The 19,723-nt window shown below is 40.0% G+C and overlaps 1 pseudogene; it reads right to left on the bottom strand.

Moving 5' to 3' along the window:
* Nucleotides 1-9,681: 9,681 nt before the first annotated feature.
* Nucleotides 9,682-10,974, bottom strand: LOC118638810 (annotated as a pseudogene).
* Between the last annotated feature and the right edge of the window lie 8,749 nt (nt 10,975-19,723).

The raw sequence follows: 19,723 nt of genomic DNA, 5'->3' as shown, positions 1-19,723 counted from the left end.
TTTTCCTGAGAATTTACCCTGCAACACTGAGTTAGACAGTTATATGCTCTGGAAGTCTCTAGTGGTCTCAGGCAACCCAGATTTTAGGAGACAGTGTTTCCTGCAGGGCAGCTAAGATTCCTGATTCCCATAAGGTGTGCCTGCCTCAACTCCTTTTCTCAGCCCAACTGCTGTTAGAGACCAGGCTCTGGGTAGCAATACTAAGTCTAGATTTAATCTATGATAGAGGCGAGGCCCATAGGATACTGCCTGGTTTGGGTAGAATCAACCCAGGAACTGTTCAGGCTAAATGGGGATGATCTGCCATTGCAGATGTTGTGGCTGAGACTGACGATGAAACTAGTGTCTTGGTCCAAGGCAGTATTTCTCAATTTTTAAAATTTTTGGCCCCTTAAGGAGACCTTTTAGATATTCTTCCTAACCACCCCCACTCCATGATTTTTTTTTAAGGAGGGAAGTTTTTTTTTCCCCTTAAAAAATCTTTATGAGATATAATTCATATACCATCCTATTCACCCATTTATTTTATTTTTTTTATTATTTTTTTATCCTCACCTGAGGACATTTTGTTTTTGTTTTTGTTCGGATAGAGTGGGAGGGAGAGAGAAGAAGAGACAGAGAGAGAAACATCGACGTGAAAGGGACACATCGAGTGGTTGCCACCCACATGACCAACCAGGGCCGGGGACAAACTGCAACCAAGATACATGCCCTTAGCGGGAACCAAACCTGGGTATCTCCAGACTGCAGGCGGACGCTCTAACCGCTGAGCCAAACCGTCCAGGGCCTATTCACCCATTTAAAGTGTACAAATTAATGGCTTTTAACATATTCACCGAATTGTGCAATCATCACTGTAAATGTTTGGAACATTTTTCATCAACCTCAAAATAAGTCCTGTACCCATTAGTTATCACCTCCAGTCCCCTAGCTGCATCCCCTCACCTCCCACCCCAGTTCTACATCTACTTCTATATATCCGCCTTCCTGGGAGGTTCCTATAAAAGGAATCATATAACATGGAGTCCCAGTGATGTTTTAATAAGATAAATATACTGTACAGTTGTTTATGCACCACATTTATATCTATGCTTTATACAAAAAATATTTTTACACACCCCCAAAGAATTCATTTTCATCACCCCATTGAGAATGCATCAGCCAAGGTGACATGTGGATTCTCCACAGAACTTTCCTAACCAGCTGCAGATACCAAAACTGTGAGTCATTTGTTGACAATACGCGACTATCAAAAGGAGGTGTTTGTGTAATTGGTTATAATTGCTACCACCACCCCCAGAAACTGGGTACAAGGGAATAACTCTCCATGAGCTTAAATAGAAATGAATGCAATTTTCCTAACTAGGCCCAAATATGACTTTACAAATGAAAAAACCTGACCTTAAAATCTGGCCTCTTTTATCTGCATCTACCTTTGAACGGACCTACTGAATAGCTTTGAGTGTTCTGCCTGTTCCATTGCTATTTCCCTATTCAGGCCCATATTCTTTTTTACTTAGACTAGAGACAGTAGATTATCCAGTCATACCCTTCCAACCATGTAACTGCCAGATTGGGCTTTCTAAAACAAAAATCTAACCTTTCATTACCTTAAGTAAAAAATTATCTATTGGTTCCCCCAATGCTTACAGGATAAAGTCCAAATTACTTATCATGGAATACAAGCCCTCCAGTCATGGGGCTTCAATTTGCCTCTTGCTGTATATTATACACACTCATCTCCCTCATTCTTGTCCCCAATATCCAGACATACGGAAATGTTTATAAAACTTGAGTATGCCAAGATGTTTCATTTCTATATATTTCTGTTTCCCTTCCTTTCTCCCTTCTTCTCTCTCTTCTCCCCTTCCTATCCTATCGGGAAAAACTCCTCATCTTCGTATCAGCTCAAACATCATCCCAAATATACACCTGTGGACTCTGAGGGGGAAAAAAAGACACCTACTAAGAAGGGCTCCTGGTGGCTAACTAGGCTTAAAAAAAAAAAAAAAAAAGAGTCTAGCAGCCATTTCTACACAGGGGCCTCTCACACAAACCACTTCATGGAGAAGTCTGCACTGAACTGTCTGCCTGCATTGTTTCTGCTAGCTGAGCCAGTCCTTATACCAGGCCTTGAGTTCCTGGTATCCTGGTATCCTATTTCTTTCTTTTTTTTTTTAGTCCTCACTGGAGGATATTTTTTCACTTATCTTCAGTTAGAGTGGGAGGGAGAAAGAGAGAGAAACATTGATGTAAGAGAGAAACATTGACTGGTTGCCCCGACCAGGGCCAGGGATCAAACTGCAACAAAGGCATGTGCCCTTGACCAGAATTGAACCTGTGATGCTTTGGTCTGTGGGCTGCTCTAACTACTGAGACAAACTGGCCAGGACATGGTATCCTATTTCAATAAGAGTGAGGCTTCCCCCTTCCAATTGGAGCTGTGCAGCTCTGACCAATCAGAGTGGCTCTATTATGACCAATCAGGACAATGTCTTTTGAACCAATCAAACTGTGAGAATTTGGAGTCTTATTTGCATGAGGATGGACCAATCAGGAACCAGGGGCAGGAACTCCTAGTCCCAGGGCTATTCTATAGGTACTGTTTTCACAGACCTGATGTATCACAATTGAGCTGTTTTGCACTGAATAAAGTTTCCTTCTTTACCACATCCCAAATTGGGGATTCCTGTTGGCATTGAATTGGTGCCAATGATCATCCATTAACAAGTCCTTTGCTGAAAGCTTGACCCCATTGTTTCTTGGGTAGAATTTCTTAATTGCTAGAGTGTAGTAACAATATAATAATAAATATTCATAATCATTTTGAATAAGTGATAAAATGGGTGTGTACTCTTTCCCTAGTTCATTAGAAGAGTTTGTTGGTAGTTGTTATATTTTTAATACTACATCACTATCTTGGAGAGCTTGTTCATTCCCATGAGCTTCAATTACCAACTCTCCACAATTAATTTCCAAAGAAGCTCCATTTCTGTGTCTCTTATTGCTTCCAGATATTCCAGTGGAAAAAATAAACCAGAGGCGAAGACAGTAATCAGAAGTCTATTAGGATAATCTAAGTGAGAGGCTTCTAAGATATGACTTGCATCCAGGCCAGACAGGAAGACTCTTGCCAGAGCTCTGAAATTCCGCAATATGTGCTGATGCCTATGTCCCCTATGGTGAAGGCTGACACAGTCAGTGCTCACAGGACTCAGAAAAGTCAAATGTTTTTGGAGCACTACTCCTTTCCCCTTCCCTTCCCTTCCCTTCCCTTCTCAAAGTCAGCAGAGTTCAGAAGCAGAAAGGAAAATTCCAGTTCTCTTCTCCCTATCCAAGCTCTAGATCTAATCTTTGGTCTTGGATTTCCAAGACATAATATACATAAAATCAAGACTGCCAACTATCCTTAGTGATTGCATGTCAGGTAAAAAAATTCCCTTTATGCCTTCTATTCACAATTTATTACTTTTGACAGACTGTCACGCTGGACACCTAAAACCACATTAATTTATTACCCGATCTGAGTTCTTCTGCATTTCTAGTAAAGAACATGGCTCCAAAACAAGAACAAGGCTCCAAAAGGCACAACAGCCAAATTGGAAAGAGTAAGGGTACTGGGGACTTGGGCTCCACCATTAAGCACTATAACCTTGAGTACTTGTTTAACTTCCTTAAGCTTCTGTTTCCTCATGTGTAAGTTGGAGAGTTTTTCCTCCCAGCTTTATTGAAGTATGACTGACAAATAAAGATCATCTATTTAAAAATATATTGATGCGCTGGCTCAGCGGTTGGAGTGTCGGCCTGTGGACCATAGAGTCTTGGGTTCGGTTCCCGCTAGGGGCACGTACCAAAAACAAAACAAAAAAAAGAAAGAAAGAAAACTTAAAAATATATTGATGTAAAATGTGATGATTTTAATATATGTGTACATTGTGAAATGATTACCACAATCAAGGTAACAGCCATCACTTCACATAGTTACCATTGTGTGTGTGTGTTTGTGGTGAAAACACTTTACATCTACTCTCTTAGCAAGTTTCAACAATGCAATAGAGTATTATTAACTCTAATCACCATACTGCACCTTAGATTCCCAGAACTTATGCATCTTATAACCGAATATTTACACCCTTTGACCAACATCTCCCCATTTTCTTCAGCTCCTAACAACCACTGTTTCAGTTCCTGGTTTTATAAGCTGGAATTTTAATAGTAACTAATGCTTACAGAACAGTCATGGGAATGTAAAGTACAACATAGGGGATATAGTCAATAATATTGCAATGACTATGTATGGAGGCAAGCGGGTACTGGAAATATCAGAGGAACAGTTTGTAAAGTATATATGATTGTCTAATCACTATGCTATACACCTGAAACCAATACAAAATAATATGGAAAGTAGACTGTAATTGAAAAAATTTTTTTTAAAATGAAAAAGTGAGGTTGTTGATAAAATTAAACGCAGCAATCTTTTTAAAGTGCTCAGCACTGTGCCTGGCATAGCAGAAGTACTTAACATGTAAATGTTTATTATTTCTATTTTTGCTGACATTTTCTCCAACTCTGTTATATTGGAATTTTTTCTGTTTTAGCTTTTATGCTTAGAATTATATTAGTTTGGGTGAGTTGAATGACCAAAGTTAACAATCATTACCAACTCTAGTTTGTTTATTCCTTAATATTTACCACAACTGTATCCCTTGAGAGTATGGTTGAATAAATCATATTGAACTGCCATGTGATGATGACACTTGTATGTGCAATTCTATCAACAACTATTAAGCAAGGATCAAGCTTTTGTATTTTGGGGATTCTTGGAGTTCAGTCAGGTATTTTTAGTGTTTTGCTTTAATAATAAACAACATCAACATAAAACAATTTAAAGATTCTACCTTTGTCAAATCTTTCTATGTTCACTATATCTGTATTGAGAAAAATATTTTTGAATTTCTATAAAAAGTGATTTTTTTAATACAACTTTAAACTTACTCTTATTTCAAATTTGATTTATTTCCATTTTAACTACACATTAAAGTAAATTTATTTCCATTCTATATCAAAATGCCACAGAAAGAATTGTAATTTCTAATATAGCTTTTGAGATCTGACACTCTTATATGTAAAAACAGTTTTCTGGTAAGAGGGGGTAACAGAATTTAAAATAAAAATTAATTATGAATTACTTGCTTCATTTTTTTAGTGTATACAGAAGTACAACTATGTCTTACTCATCTAAAAATAGAAATTCAAACATGTTAGGAATAGAAGTCTTCCCCCATTATTCCATAGTTCCTTAAGAGCTGACTTATTGTCTGTAAACCTATAACATCTATTATATCACTTTTCACTTTGTTTTACAATATTGGTTCATATAGCCTTTCTGTATCCACCCGCAACTAACAGCTGAATAGATAAATAAAAATGAAGAGATGAATGAGTACTGAGAAGACAAATTGTTTTTCTGAGTGATTTGTCTATGAAGCAGACAGATAGTCTTAGGTTTATATATGGCATATTAAAAAACAGAGCCCTGAATGCTAGCACATATACAATATGGCTTTACATTTTATTTATTTATTTATTTATTTATTATTTTTTTTATCCTCACCCGAGGACATTTTTCCATTTTTTGTTCAGATAGAGTGGGAGGGAGAGAGAGAGAGAGAAACATCGATGTTAAAGGGACACATCAAGTGGCTGCCACCGGCACGACCAACCAGTGCCGGGGACAAACTGCAACCGAGTATGCGCCCTTAGTGGGAACCGAACCCGGGGCTCTCTGGACCACAGGCCGACGTTCTAACCGCTGAGCCAAACCGGCCAGGGCAGCTTTACATTTCACATGGGTACACTGTATATCCAATATATGCAGTGATAATCTTCATTTGCATATAACTTGGGAATAATTTATGGCATGGACTGGTGACATGAGAAAAGATGCTGTATTACAAAGTCGATCATTTCACACTTTTTTTCTGTTTCTAGTTTTATTTGGTTGTTCTTAAGGTTTTTAATCTTCTCTTAATCTGAGTCTATGAAATGACTTTGAATATTACACTTCAACACCCACAAGAAAGTAAAGACTTAGCTCACATTGTATGTCAGGTTCATAGAAAGCCATGCTCACAAGGTCAGAGATCTATGAAGAAGAGGGTCACTTTATCTAGCAGGAAATGGAATATAAACCCAGAAATTTTCTTCCTACCAACACATATTTGGTAAATGTTCTTATATAAATATATTTAAAAAATGGTCCTAAGAAAATAAAATTATTTCTTTTTTTTTTTATCAGCACCCGAGGACATTTTTGCATTTATCTTCAGATGGAGTGGGTGGGAGAGAGGAAGGAAGAGAGAGAGAGAAACATCAATGTGAGAGAGACACATCAACTGGCTGTCACCCACACGACCCTAACCAGGGCCGGGGACAAACTGCAACCGAGGTACGTGCCCTTAGTGGGAACCGAACCCGGGTCTCTCCGGACCGCAGGCCGACACTCTAACCGCTGAGCCAAACTGGCCAGGGGCAAAATTATTTCTTTATGTTCACATATTTGAGATTTAGAAATAAATAAATGTAAACTGTAGGAAAACTCAGCAGAAGATAATTATTGTGTGTGTGTGCGTGCACATACAAATTTGCTCTCCAGTGTACTGGGCTGAGGATGTGAGTGAGGGAAGAGAGAGAAGGGCACTCAAAGTTTCCAGGCAGAACCAATTCCAAGGGTTCGAAGATATAAACATCCTGTGTAGTTCCAAATACATGAGAAACTCAATGTTGGGGGGTTTCAATATGTGGAGGGACTACTTACATTTCATCCTGTGGGTAGAAAATAGAAAGTCAGTAGAGATTTTAGAACAAGAAAGCACATTCTAAAGAGAGGTTTCCCTAGTGACCATGATCAGGCAAGACAGAATGAGTGTGGGGATTAAAAGAGCAGAAGTGGAAATGCAGAGGAGAAGGCTGATACAGGAGAGGGGCCTGAAGAGAATGGACAAGATTTGGTGCTACATTGGATGTGATCAGTAAGAAAAAGGGGAGGCAAGGTTTCTTAGCTAAGATCAAGAATCCAGGCAATACCTCAAGAAATAAGAACATTTTCTAATAAATTATTTAACCATACAACTTAAAGACTTAGAAAGGGAACAAAAAGAAAAACCCAGAGTAAGTAGAAGGAAGGAAATAATAAAGATCAGAGGGGGAAATAAATGACATAGAGACTAAAAAAACCAATACTAAAGATCTGGTTCTTTTTTGAAAAGATAAACAAAACCAATCAACCTTTAGCCAGACTCACCATGAAACAAAGAGAGAGAACACAAATAATTAAAATCAGAAATGAAAGAGGTGAAGTAACAACTGACTGTACAGAAATACAAAGGACTGTAAGAAAATACTATGAACAATTAATTATATGCCAACAAACTGGACAACCTAGGTGAAGTGGACAAATTTCTAGAATCATACAATCTTCCAAAACTCAACCAGGAAGAGTCAGAAAACCTGAACAGACCAATAACAACTAAAGAAATTGAAGCAGTAATCAATAAACTCCCAGCATCCCTGTCCACTTTTGCTCAGTGGTTAGAGCGTTGGCCCATGGACCGGAAAGTCCCAGGTTCGGTTCCCACTGAGAGCATGTGCCTTGGTTGCAGTTTGTCCCCAGCCCTGGTTGGGGTTGTGTGGGTGGCAGCCCCTCAATGGTTCTCTCTTGCATCAATGTTTCTCTCTCTCTCTTACTCCCTCTCTCCTTCCCGCTCTGAGGATATGTGCAAAGATGTCCTCCCCCACCCCCAAATAAATAAATAAACTCCCAGCAAACAAAAGCCCTGGTCCAGACAGCTTCACAGGGGAGTTTTACCAAACATTCAAAGGAGAACACCTATTCTCCTCAAACTATTCCAAAAGATTCAAGAGGAAGGAAGACTTCCAAGCTCTTTTTATGAGGCCAGCATAATCCTAATCCCAAAACCAGATAAAAACCCTACAAATAGCCTGGCCAGTGTGGCTCAGTGCTTGAGCTTCAACCCATGCACCAAGAGTTTGCCGGTTCAATTCCTGTTCAGGGCACATGCCCAGATTGTGGGCCCAATACCTAGTGGGGGGCATGTAGGAGACGACCAATTGATGTTCTCTCTCATCAATGTTTCTCTCTCTCTCTCTCTCCCCCTTCCTCTCTCTCTAAAAATCAATAAAGAAAAAAAAAAAGACAGAAAAAAAGACACTACAAAGAAAGAAAATTACAAGCCAATATAGATGAATATAGATGGCCAAAATCCTCAACAAAATATTAGCAAATCAGATACAGCAATATATTAAAAAAGTATTCACACAACCAATTGGGATTTATCCCAGGGATGCAAGGCTGGTACAGTATTTGCAAATTAATAAATGTGATACACCACATAAACAAAATAAAAGATAAAAACCATATGATCATATCAATACATGCTGAAAAAGAATTCAACAAAATCCAGCATCCATTTTTGTTTTGTTTTGTTTTATTAACATTTTATTCTATTTTATTTTATTTTTAATAGAGTGGGAGGAAGGGAGAGAGAGAAACATTGATGTGATAGAGCCACATTGACTGGTTGCCTCCCACATGATCCAACCAGGGTCAGGGACAAACCACAGCCAAGGAACATGCCCTTAGCTGAAACTGAACCCAAGACTCATTGGTCCACAGTCCGACACTCTAACCACTGAGTCAGACCGGCCAGGAACCAGCATCCATTTTTGTTGTTGTTAATCCTCACCTGAGGACACCTTTCCATTGATTTTTATTTCTATTTTTTTACTTTTTTTGTTTTATCTTTATTCTTGAATGTATTACAGATGTACCCCCTTTTTTCCCCATTGAGTCCCCTCCTCCCTAATTCTGCCCCACTTCTGCCTTCTCTGACACTATTGTTAGTGTCCATTGGTTATGCATATATGCATAAAAGTTCTTTGATTTATCTCATCCTGCCCTCCCTTCCCCCTTCCCTTTGAGGTTCATCAGTCTAATAACAAATTTGTACTTCTTAATTCCTTCATCTGTTTTACTCATCCCTCCAACTTCCTCCCATCTGGCAAGCAACAAAAAGTTCTATGTATCTATGGGTCTGTTTCTGTTCTGCTTGTTCATTTTGTTTGTAGATTCAATTGTTGATAGATATGTTTTTTTTTTCTGCACCATGCTTTATCAACATATCCACCTGCTAGAAAAAGTGAATACACAAGTAGTTTTGGAAAATGCTTCTGACACTGTCCCAAGAGCCAAAATAATAAGGGTGGCAAGCATACCCTCACCTCAACAAGAATACTTCTCTGAGGGAACCGTCAGATTGCTACTGCTGCACCTCAAAACGTATTGATTCTGCCCTCTTGTGGTTATTTAAAATGTCAATTCTTTATGCAGTAAGTAGGTTTTAAAAAAAATTCTAACACATGTATTTCTGAGACTAATCTTTTAATCAGCTTTCTCGAGACATTACTTACAAAATGAATTTTATATTTGGATATATGGAGCATCCCTCTTTCCATTCAACAGCATGGATTTTGTATAAATCAAATGCTCCATTTTAGACCACACTGAAACAAATGAAAGGCTGAAGTTATGGAAAACAAAGTGTAATAAAAAATTTCTAACCAAGATTCACACAACACATGCAACAAGTCATGTTTCTCACTGCCTTTGATCATGTTTTTATTCAAGATTAGCTGTCCAAAGTGATTTGACCTTTATGGAATAAACAAATTTAAGTTTATGCCGCAGGCTTCTTTTCTTATGTGGTGGGTTTCTTTTCTGTGGGCTTCTTCTCAGTTGCTGGTTTCTTGGTAGTTGCAGCCTTTTTTCCCCACCAGAGGCTTCTTCTGCTTCTTAACGCCAACAGGCTTCTTTCCTTTCTTCCCTATCACAGGCTTCTTGACTGGAACTCCCTTCTCATCTGATCTGGCTTCTAATGCTGCTGCTGCTTTATCCACCCGGAGCTTGTGGTCCTTGGCCTGGCGAAGAATAGTGTTCCGGCGCATGGTCTTTGCATATGGGTTTAGCTTTCACATGATTCTCAGGTTTTTCAGTGAATTCTTCTTCAGGACTCTGCGATGAATCTTCTTACGTGGTGCTTGGAGGGCTCTTTGGATCTCTGGGCTTTTCAAGATTCTACTAAGGTCTGTATTGAGCATCTTGTGCATAGGAAGGCTGTAGTTACTCTTGAGGGAGGCAGCTTTACGCCAAGTGCTATACAGATTACCTAACTTGCGGAAAGCACTTTCAGTCCAAATGCAGAAACGGCCCACGTGCCCACCAGGAGCAAGTTTCAAAATGTTCAGTTTGCTTACATTAAGCAGAGTAATTTCAGGGATGTTTCTGAAGGCTTTGATGATACCATTGTCCTCATTGCAGATGATGCGGGGTCCCCCACGCTGGATACGACGTCGGTTTCTCATTTTACCCTTGCCAGCTCTCATTCGCTGAGAGGCATAGACCTTTTTGATATCATTCCAGGCCTTGTGTTTCTTAAGAAGCAAAACGGCCTCCTTGGTTTTCTTTTAACTTTCAACTTTATCTTCAACCACCAAAGGAAGTTCAGGAACTTCCTCAATTCGATAACCTTTAGACATGACCAGTGCTGGTAGGGCTGAGGCAGCCAGGGCAGAGCAGATGGCATATCGTTTCTGTGTTGTGTTCACTCTATGGTGCCAATGGTGCCAGGTTTTGGTTGGTGCAAACATGCGGCCCCCATGACACATATTTCCAAAAGCACCCTGGCCAGAACGGTGAGTAATACCACCTTGAACTCTGGGAATCCGAGCCACAGCTCTGCCAGTACCCCAAGACTCAGCACTGGTTTGATGACATGCCAATTCACTGACAGCATAGGGCTATCGTTTTTGTGTAAGTTGGTGTGAACAAAGTTCACAATGTCTGGTCGAATGGGAGCCTTGAACACAGCAGGCAAAGTGACATTTTTGCCAGAAGATTCCCCCTTTTCAGAGTACATGGATATCAGTGGACAAGCACACGCTATGGCGGGGAGAGAAGGCCACACTCCTCTCGACCCGGTGGCTCCCACAGGAAAAAGCGATAGATATGTATTAATTGCCATTTTATTGTTCATATTTTTGTTCTTCTCCTTCAAGAAGACCCTTCAACATTTCATATAATACTGGTTTGTTGGTGATGGACTCCTTTAGCTTTTTCTTGTCTGGGAAACTCTTAATATGTCCATAGATTCTAAATGATAGCTTTGCAGGATAGAGTAATCTTGGTTGTAAGTCATGCTTTTCATCACCTTGAATATCTCTTGCCACTCCTTTCTGGTCTGCAAAGTTTCTTTTGGGAAATCAGCTGACAGTCTTATAGGAGCTCATTTGTTGGTAACAAACTGCTTTTCTCTTGCTGCTTTTAAGATTCTCTCTTTGTCTTGAAACTTTTGCATTTTGATGATGATGTGTCTTGGTGTGGACCTCTTGGGGTTCATCTTGTTTGGGACTCTCTGTGCTTCTTGCACTTGTATATCTGTTTCCTTTACCAAATTAGGGAAACTTTCTGTCATTATTGTTTCAAATAGGTTTTCAATTTCTTGTTCTCTCTCTCCTCCTTCTGGCACCCTTATGATGCAAATATTGGCATGCTTGAAGTGGTCCAGAGGCTCCTTAAACTATCCTCATTTTTTTTGGATTCTCTCTTTTTTTTTCTGCTGTTCTGATTGGGTGTTTTTGCTTCCTTATATTCCCATTCGAACAGAGAACTCCAAAATCGACCCAACACATTATACTCAATTAATATTTGACAAAGGTGGCAAGAGCATACAATAGAGTAAAGGCAGTCTCTTCAATAAATGGTGTTGGGAAAATTTGACAGTTACATACAAAGGAATGAACTAGAGCACCAACTTACACTATACACAAGAATAAACTCAAAATGGATAAAAGACTTAAATGTAACTCATGAAACCATAAAAATTCTACATGAAAATGTAGGCAGCAAAATCGCAGATATCACACATAGCAGAAGTTTCACCAATACATTGCCTATGGCAAAAGAAACAAAGGAAAAAATAAATAAATGGGACTATATCAAACTAAAAAGCTTCTATACAGCAAAAGAAACTAGCATCAAAAGGAAAAGGGGGCCCACTGTATGGGAGAACATATTTGCCAACGATACATAGGATAAGGGATTAATTTCCAAAATATATAAAGTACTCACACAATTCAACAAAAGGAAGACGAACTATCAGTTAAAAAATGAGCAATGGACCTGAATAGACACTTCTCCAAAGAGGACATACAAATGGCCAAGAGACATATGAAAAAATGCTCAACATCACTATTTATCAAACAGATGCAAATTAAAACAACTATGAGGTGTCACCTCACATCTGCCAGAATGGCTACTATCAAGGATATGAGAAAAGGGCACTCTAGTACACTACTGGTGGGAACGCAGACTGGTGCAGCCACTACAGAAAACGATATGGTGTTTCCTCAAAAAATTAAAAATGGAATTGCCATTTAACCTAGTGATCCCACTTCTAGGAATATATTCTAAGAAGCCTGAAACACCAATCAGAAAGAATGTATGCACCCCTAAGTTCATAGCAGTGCTATTTACAATAGCTAAGATCTGAAAACAGCCCAAGTGTCCATCAGTAGATGAGTAGATAAAAAAGCTGTGGTAGCCCTGGCCGGTTTGGCTCAGCGGTTAGAACGTTGGCTTGCAGTCCAGAGAGACCCGGGTTTGGTTCCCGTTAGGGGCATGTACTTCAATTGCAGTTTGACCCCAGCCCTGGTTGGGTCGTATGAGTGGCAGCCACTCAATGTGTCCCTTTCACATAGATGTCTCTCTCTCTCTCTCTTCCTCTCTCTCCCTCCCGCTCTGTCTGAATAAAGAATGGAAAAATGTCCTCAGGTGAGGATAAAAATATAAAAAAGCTGTGGTACATTTACACAATGGAATACTATGCAGCTGTAAGAAAGAAAGATCTCTTACCCTTTGAGATGAGATTGAGGGACCTGGAGAGTATTGTGCTAAGCAGAATAAGCCAGTCAGAAAAAGATAAGAATTGCATAATCTCACTTATTTGTGGAATATGATGACCAAAATAGATCCAGAGACATGGAAGTCGGAAACAGATTGACAAACCTCAGAGCAAAGTGGGGTGGAGGAGCAGAAAGAGATAAACCAAAGAACTTATATGCATATATACATAAAGAATGGACAAAGACAATAGTTTGGGGAAGGCAGGGAGGGATGGGATCAGGAAGGAGGGTATCAATGGGGGGAAAAAGGAGGGACATCTATAATACTTTCAACAATAAAGAAAAAAATGAATCTAGGCAGGAGTGAAAATCTTTTAATCTGGGACACAAAACAGTAAGTTAGAGCTGTCCAGTAAGCAGTGACAAATATGTTCCTGGAACTCAGGAGAGAGGTCTAGATTGTAAACCATGATAACATAGTTGGAGACTGAAGCCACAGTGTGAGTTAGATCACCTAGAAGGGAGAGCAAAATATAGGAGATATAGAAAAGATGAGGCATGGAACTACGGATTAGAGATTTTGTGGAATTCTAATTCTAATAAAAGGAAGGAAGAAAAGCCAATGTAAGAGATAATGAAAAGGAATGGTCTCAGAGGCAGTACTAGAGGAGAGTATGGCCACGGAGAGCAGGAAAAGACAATTTTGAGAAGCTGCAGTGTCTATATCCAACACTTAAAGAATATATTTCCTTCTTAAACACACATGATCATATAAGGCCTAAAGCAAATCAAAACAAATATAAAAGAATAGATATTACATAGGACGAATATGTTCTCTGAGAACAATGCAATTAAGTTAGAAGTTATTAACAGAAAAATAGACTTAAAAATTCCATATATTTGGATGTTAAAAAGCATACTTATAAGTAACTCAAATGTCAAAGAAGAAATGGAATTAACCTTAATGAATACTCAGTAAATGATCATGAAAACACTACATCAAATCTTGAGGTGCAATGAAAATGTTTCTTCAAGGAAAATTTATAGCCTTGCATGCATATTTAAGAAATAAATAGAGGCTGAAAGTTAATGAGCTAAATGTTCATCTCAATAAATTAGGAAAAGAACAACAGAATAAAGCCAAATAAAGTAGAAGAAAAGAAAGAATAAAAGCAAAAGCAGAGCCCTGGCCGATTTGGCTCAGCGGTTGGAGCATCAGCCTGCGGACTAGAGAGTTCTGGGTTTGGTTCCTGCTAAGGGCACGTGCCTCGTTTGCAGTTTGCCCCCGGCCCTGGTTGGGGTCGTGTGGGTGGCAGCCTGTTGATGTGTCTCTCTCACATTGATATTCTCTGTTTCTCTTCCTCCCTCTCGCTCAATCTGAAGATGAATGCAAAAAGTGTCCTCGGGTGAGAATTAAAAAAAAAAAAAAAAAAAGTAAAAGCAGAAATAAGCAAATTAAAAATAGATACCGTAGAGTTAATAAACATTAAAGTTGTTCTTTAAAAAATATAATCAAATCAGATAAGCCTTTGGTGACATTAATTGTGAAAAAAGTGGGAAGGAAAATATATGACTAAAAATGGGACATATGTGCAGCTATAGCCTAGATTAAAAAGACTATCTGAGAATACTATGAAAATTGTATTACTAATAAGGTCTAGGAATTACTACTTTTCCCCTGTGATCTTGTTTAAGAAACTATCTAACTCTTTACTGGCAGTCTCTAAGAGTAAAGCAAGATCTACCAACAGATTTCCAAGGTATTGCCAGAACCACTCGTTCCCAAGGTTTGCTGGGATTATCATTTAAGATTAAGCAATTTGACATCCTGAACCACTTCCAGGGCCCTACTCACCATATCAGTAGTTAGCTAAGGATCTTTCTTGGGATACTCTCCATTGGCTTCACTCTAAAGTTAGCCAAGCATCTCAGGCATAATCAACCCAGAATGTAGGTATTGTTAGCCATCATTAAATGCCATACTGGAGTCTGATCAATTTCATCCACCCTTGCTGTTGTTTTTGATGCCTCATGGAGTCTTATTTGAGGTTTAGTGTGTTCAATCTCATGGACACTTGACCACTGCTCTACAATGAGAACAAAATTCAGTGTGAGGTTCTTAAAGGAAAGATGATTCTGTTTCTTTTCGGCTAAGCTGATCTGTGCTCTATGTTTGGGATTATAGGGTTGAACTCTTAGTGATCAGAGTTTTTTGGTTTTTGATTACAGTCTCTTCCTAAGGTGAACAGCTGCCTTCAGAGGTACTGCCCCGAGTCATGTTTTGGCATTTTCCGTGCAGTAGTGGTGTAGCTTTTCTCACAACCTTTCAAATACAAAATATTGGTAGTGTATCTTTCCCTGGACCATCAGGGCCACCCTCAGAGGTACCTCCTAGGTAATTCTGAGGTGATTTTCTGTGCTGTTCTGGATTATGAAGTAGCTGGCTTTTTTCTCACTAAATAAAAGAGAAAAGATTTAATATTTGCTAGACCACGTTTTTTTTTTGGTTTTTTTTTTTTTTTGGTAGAATAACACACAAAACACAACCATGTGTTGTTTTGTTTTTAGTTATTCTGTTTATTTCACTCAGGACACTGCAGACTGTTTTTCTTTTTATTCTGTGGATTTCCAAAATATTAACATAAAGTTGTTGCTTGCTCTGCATTATTCTAAGATCAAGAGATTTTAGGAGTTTTCTTATTACTTCCCATGAATTATTTCTATTTAACAATGTCATTACATTTAATTTATTATTGAATACAGCACCACTGTATTATCTATTTATTTATACATGATTAGTTTATTCAACAAATATTTGTTGAGCGTCTATTATATGGAAGACACTTGGCAAGGACCAGGTAAAAGCCATTAAGCAAATACATAGATGGCCAAGTCCTCATGGAGTTGCTAGTCTAGAGAGTGTCTTTTTAGACAAGTTTGAATTCAGGCCCTGACATTATATATGTATTCCTATAAGGAGGGCACATATTTCTATACATAAAGAAGTGGGATGGGACTTCTGGTCCAGATGGTGGAATAGGTAACAGCGATACTCATCTCCTTCCACAACCACATCACAATTACAACTAAGCCCTGGCTGGTTTGGCTCTGTGGTTAGAGCATTGGCCTGCGGACCAGAGAGTCCCGGGTTTGGTTGCCGCTAAGGGTACGTACCTCGGTTGCAGTTTGTCCCTGGCCCCGGTTGGGGTCGTGTGGGTGGCAACCACTCAATATGTGTCCCTCACATTGATGTTTCTCTCTCTCTCTTCCTCCTTCTCTCCCTCCCGCTCTATCTAAAGATAAATGCAAAAAATGTCCTCAGGTGAGGATAAAAAAAATTACAACTAAATTACAGAACAACCATCATTCAGAACTGCCTGAAATCAAACTGAATGGAAGTCCTACAACTATGAAATAAAAGAAGCAGCCACATCGAGACTGGTAGGAGGGGAGGAGGTGCAGAAGGGTTAGTCCCACACCCACATGTGGCAGATAAAAATCATGAGGATACATCGGTTGGGAAGGTCTTCCCTGAAAAGTGAGGAGTCCCTATTCCAGACCAGGACCCCAGTTCAGGGCTCCAGTGCCAGGAAGAGAATCCCCATAACTTCAGGCTGTAAAAACCAGCAGTAATTGAGGCTGAGGCTGCTGAAGCTCCCAGGCAGCTCCTCTTAAAGGGCCCACACATGGCTGGTTTGGCTCAGCGGTTAGAGCGTTGGCCCACGATCCTGAGAGACCTGGGTTCAGTTCCCACTAAGGGCACGTACCTTGGATGCAGTTTGTCCCTGGTCCCGGTTGGGGTTGTGCAGGGGCCAGCCACTCTATGTGTCCCTTTCACATCGATGTTTCTCACTCACTCTTCCTCTCTCTCCCTCCCACTCTATCTGAACAAAAATGGAAAAATGTCCTCAGGTGAGGATGAAATAAATAAATAAATAAATAAATAAATAAATAAATAAATAAATAAAAAGGGCCCACACATGACATACTCAAACTTGCTCCCTCTGAGCTCTGGAGTGGAGGGGAGGCAGCTTGAAGGGCACCAGAGACATGTGGGGAAGAACTGAGTTGTTGGGCGAGGGCTGAAGAGGCAGCTTGCTACCTGACAGACTTGCTGGTGGAGGCTGTTGTTCCTTTGGTGAGCCCTTCCCCGACACAGCAGGCACACAGGGGCCATATCTGGGACTGCAGCAATCTGGCCCCACCAGATTGCCCCACCCTGGTTTGCCCTGAGGCCCTGCCCCACCCAACTTTCAGGCCCACCCAAGCTATTTCCAGTGGCTTTACCATAGGATTAGTCTGCTTGGCTCCTGCTTCAGATTTTCCTAAATTCTTTCAAAAAAGCAGCATCTGGCCTCAGCAAGCCCCATACCTCTTGTGAAGTGGCCCCAGGCCTGGCACTAGGAGCAGCCAGCCTTGGTTCACAACTTGGCTTTGCCTGGGTACCTCCAAGCCCTGCAATGAAGCAGCCATCTGCAGATCACTTTGTACCTTATGTGTGGCGGCTCTGGGTAGAACACAGGCAGTGGCTGACCTTGCCCCAGAGCCAGCACACCCAGTGGACAGCTTCAGACCACATCAAACCACCACCACCCAACCACTCCTTTTTTGTTTGTTTGTTTATAAATTACTATATTTTTAAAAATATCTAAAATATATGCATATTATTTTTATCATCATAAAATATTAACATTTCTATTATGAAAAGATTCAAACATAATTAAAATAGAATAGTCCAATCAACTCCCAAGATACTCAATATCTTGAATTAACAATTTTTTGTTGTTGTTGCTAAAATTATTTTAAAGCAAATCCCAGCCTTCACATCATTTCACCTCTACATACTTCAGCACATACCTTCAAAAAGTATGGACAGCCCAGCTGGTGTGTCTCACTGATTGAGCATTGACCCATGCCCCAGGAGGTCACTGTTTCAATGACCACTTAGGGGACATGCCCAGATTGTGGGCCAAATCCCCATTGGGGGGCATGCAGGAGGTGGCCAATTGATGTTCTCTTTCATCAATGTTTCTATCTCTCTCTCCTTCACCTCTTTTTTTTTTAATTTAATTTAATATTTTTTGTTACAAATGTTTTTCCTTTTTTACCCCATTGGCACCGCCCTCCCCATCCCTTCCCCCCCCCCTCCCCGTCCCCAGCTTTGTTGTCCATGTCCATTGGTTATGCATACATGCATATATGTTCTGTGGTTTATCTCTTCCCACCCCCCACCCCCTCTTCTGAGGGATGTCAGTCTGGCCCTACTTCCATGTTTCTGGGTCTACCGTATTCCTCAGACTGTTATGTTCATTATATTCTGTATATAAGTGAGATCATGCAGTATTTGTCTTTTTCTGCTTGGCTTACTTCACTTTAGATAATACTTTCCAGGTCCCTCCATGTCGTCTCAAAGGATCTTTCTTTCTTACAGCTGCATAGTACTCCATTGTGTAGATGTACCACTGCTTTTTTATCCATTCATCTACTGATGGACACTTGGGCTGTTTCCAGATCTTAGCTATTATAAATAGTGCTGCTATGAACATGGGGGTACATATATTCTTCCTGATTGGTGTTTCAGGCTTCTTAGGATATATTCTTAGAAGCGGGATCACTGGGTCAAATGGAAGTTCAGTTTTTAATTTTTTGAGGTAACATCATATTGTTTTCCATAGTGGCTGCACCAGTCTGCATTCCCACCAGCAGTGCACAAGAGTCCCCTTTTCTCCACACCCTCGCCAACACTTGTTGTTTGATGATTTGTTGATGGCAGCCATTCTGACAGGTGTGAGGTGATACCTCATTGTTGTTTTAATTTGCATCTCTCTGATGATTAGGGATGTTGAGCATTTCCTCATATGTCTCTTGGCCATTTGTATATCCTGTTTGGAGAGGTGTTTATTTAGTTCCTCTGCCCATTTTTTAATTGGGTTCTTTGTCTTCCTTTTGTTGAGTTGTATGAGCACTCTCTATATATTGGAAATTAACCCCTTATCTGATATATCATTGGCAATGATGTTCTTCTATACAGTGGGTTGCCTTTCCATTTTGATGATTGTTTCTTTTGCTGTCCAACCACTTCTACAAGCCACACACTCAAGGAGTGGACTCAGTGAGTACCAGAGTCCTGCTAAAGTAAGTCTTGCTCTGCATGGTGGGCCTGGCACAGCTGGCACTCCAAGGTAGTCAGAGGTCAGTGATTAGTGGGCACAGCCAATTCTTGCAGCTGATCAACCTGAGTAAATCCCTCCCATTGAGGTGCCAACAGCAGTCATGTCTCAATTACAACAGAAGGGTGTACAGTCCACAGGAGGCATGTACCTTGAAGGCACAGCTGGGAGATCAGAGAGGCTGTGCCACTGGACCTACAGGACACCTACTACAATAGGCCACCCTAGGAAGCCCAGGAGACATAATAACTCAACCTAAACATAGAAACAAACACAGGGATGCAGCCAAAATGAGGAAACAAAGAAACATGTCCCAAATGAAAGAACAGAACAAAACTCCAGGAAAATAACTAAATGAAATGGAGATAAGTAATCTAACAGATGCAGAGTTCAAAACACTGCTTATAAGGATGCTTAATGAACTTAGTGAGGGCCTCAAGAGCATAAAAAGGGACCAGTCAGAAATGAAAAATGCACAGTCCGAAATGAAGGAGGCACTAACTGAAATAAAAGAATAATTTACAGAGACTCAATAGTACAGTAGGTAAAGCCAAGAAATAAGCCATTGATTTGGA

The sequence above is a fragment of the Molossus molossus genome, unplaced genomic scaffold, assembly GCF_014108415.1.
Source record: "Molossus molossus isolate mMolMol1 unplaced genomic scaffold, mMolMol1.p scaffold_m16_p_1, whole genome shotgun sequence".
NCBI lineage: Eukaryota > Metazoa > Chordata > Mammalia > Chiroptera > Molossidae > Molossus > Molossus molossus.
The sequence above is the reverse complement of the archived record's forward strand: the minus strand, read 5'-3'. Positions and strand labels throughout refer to the sequence as shown.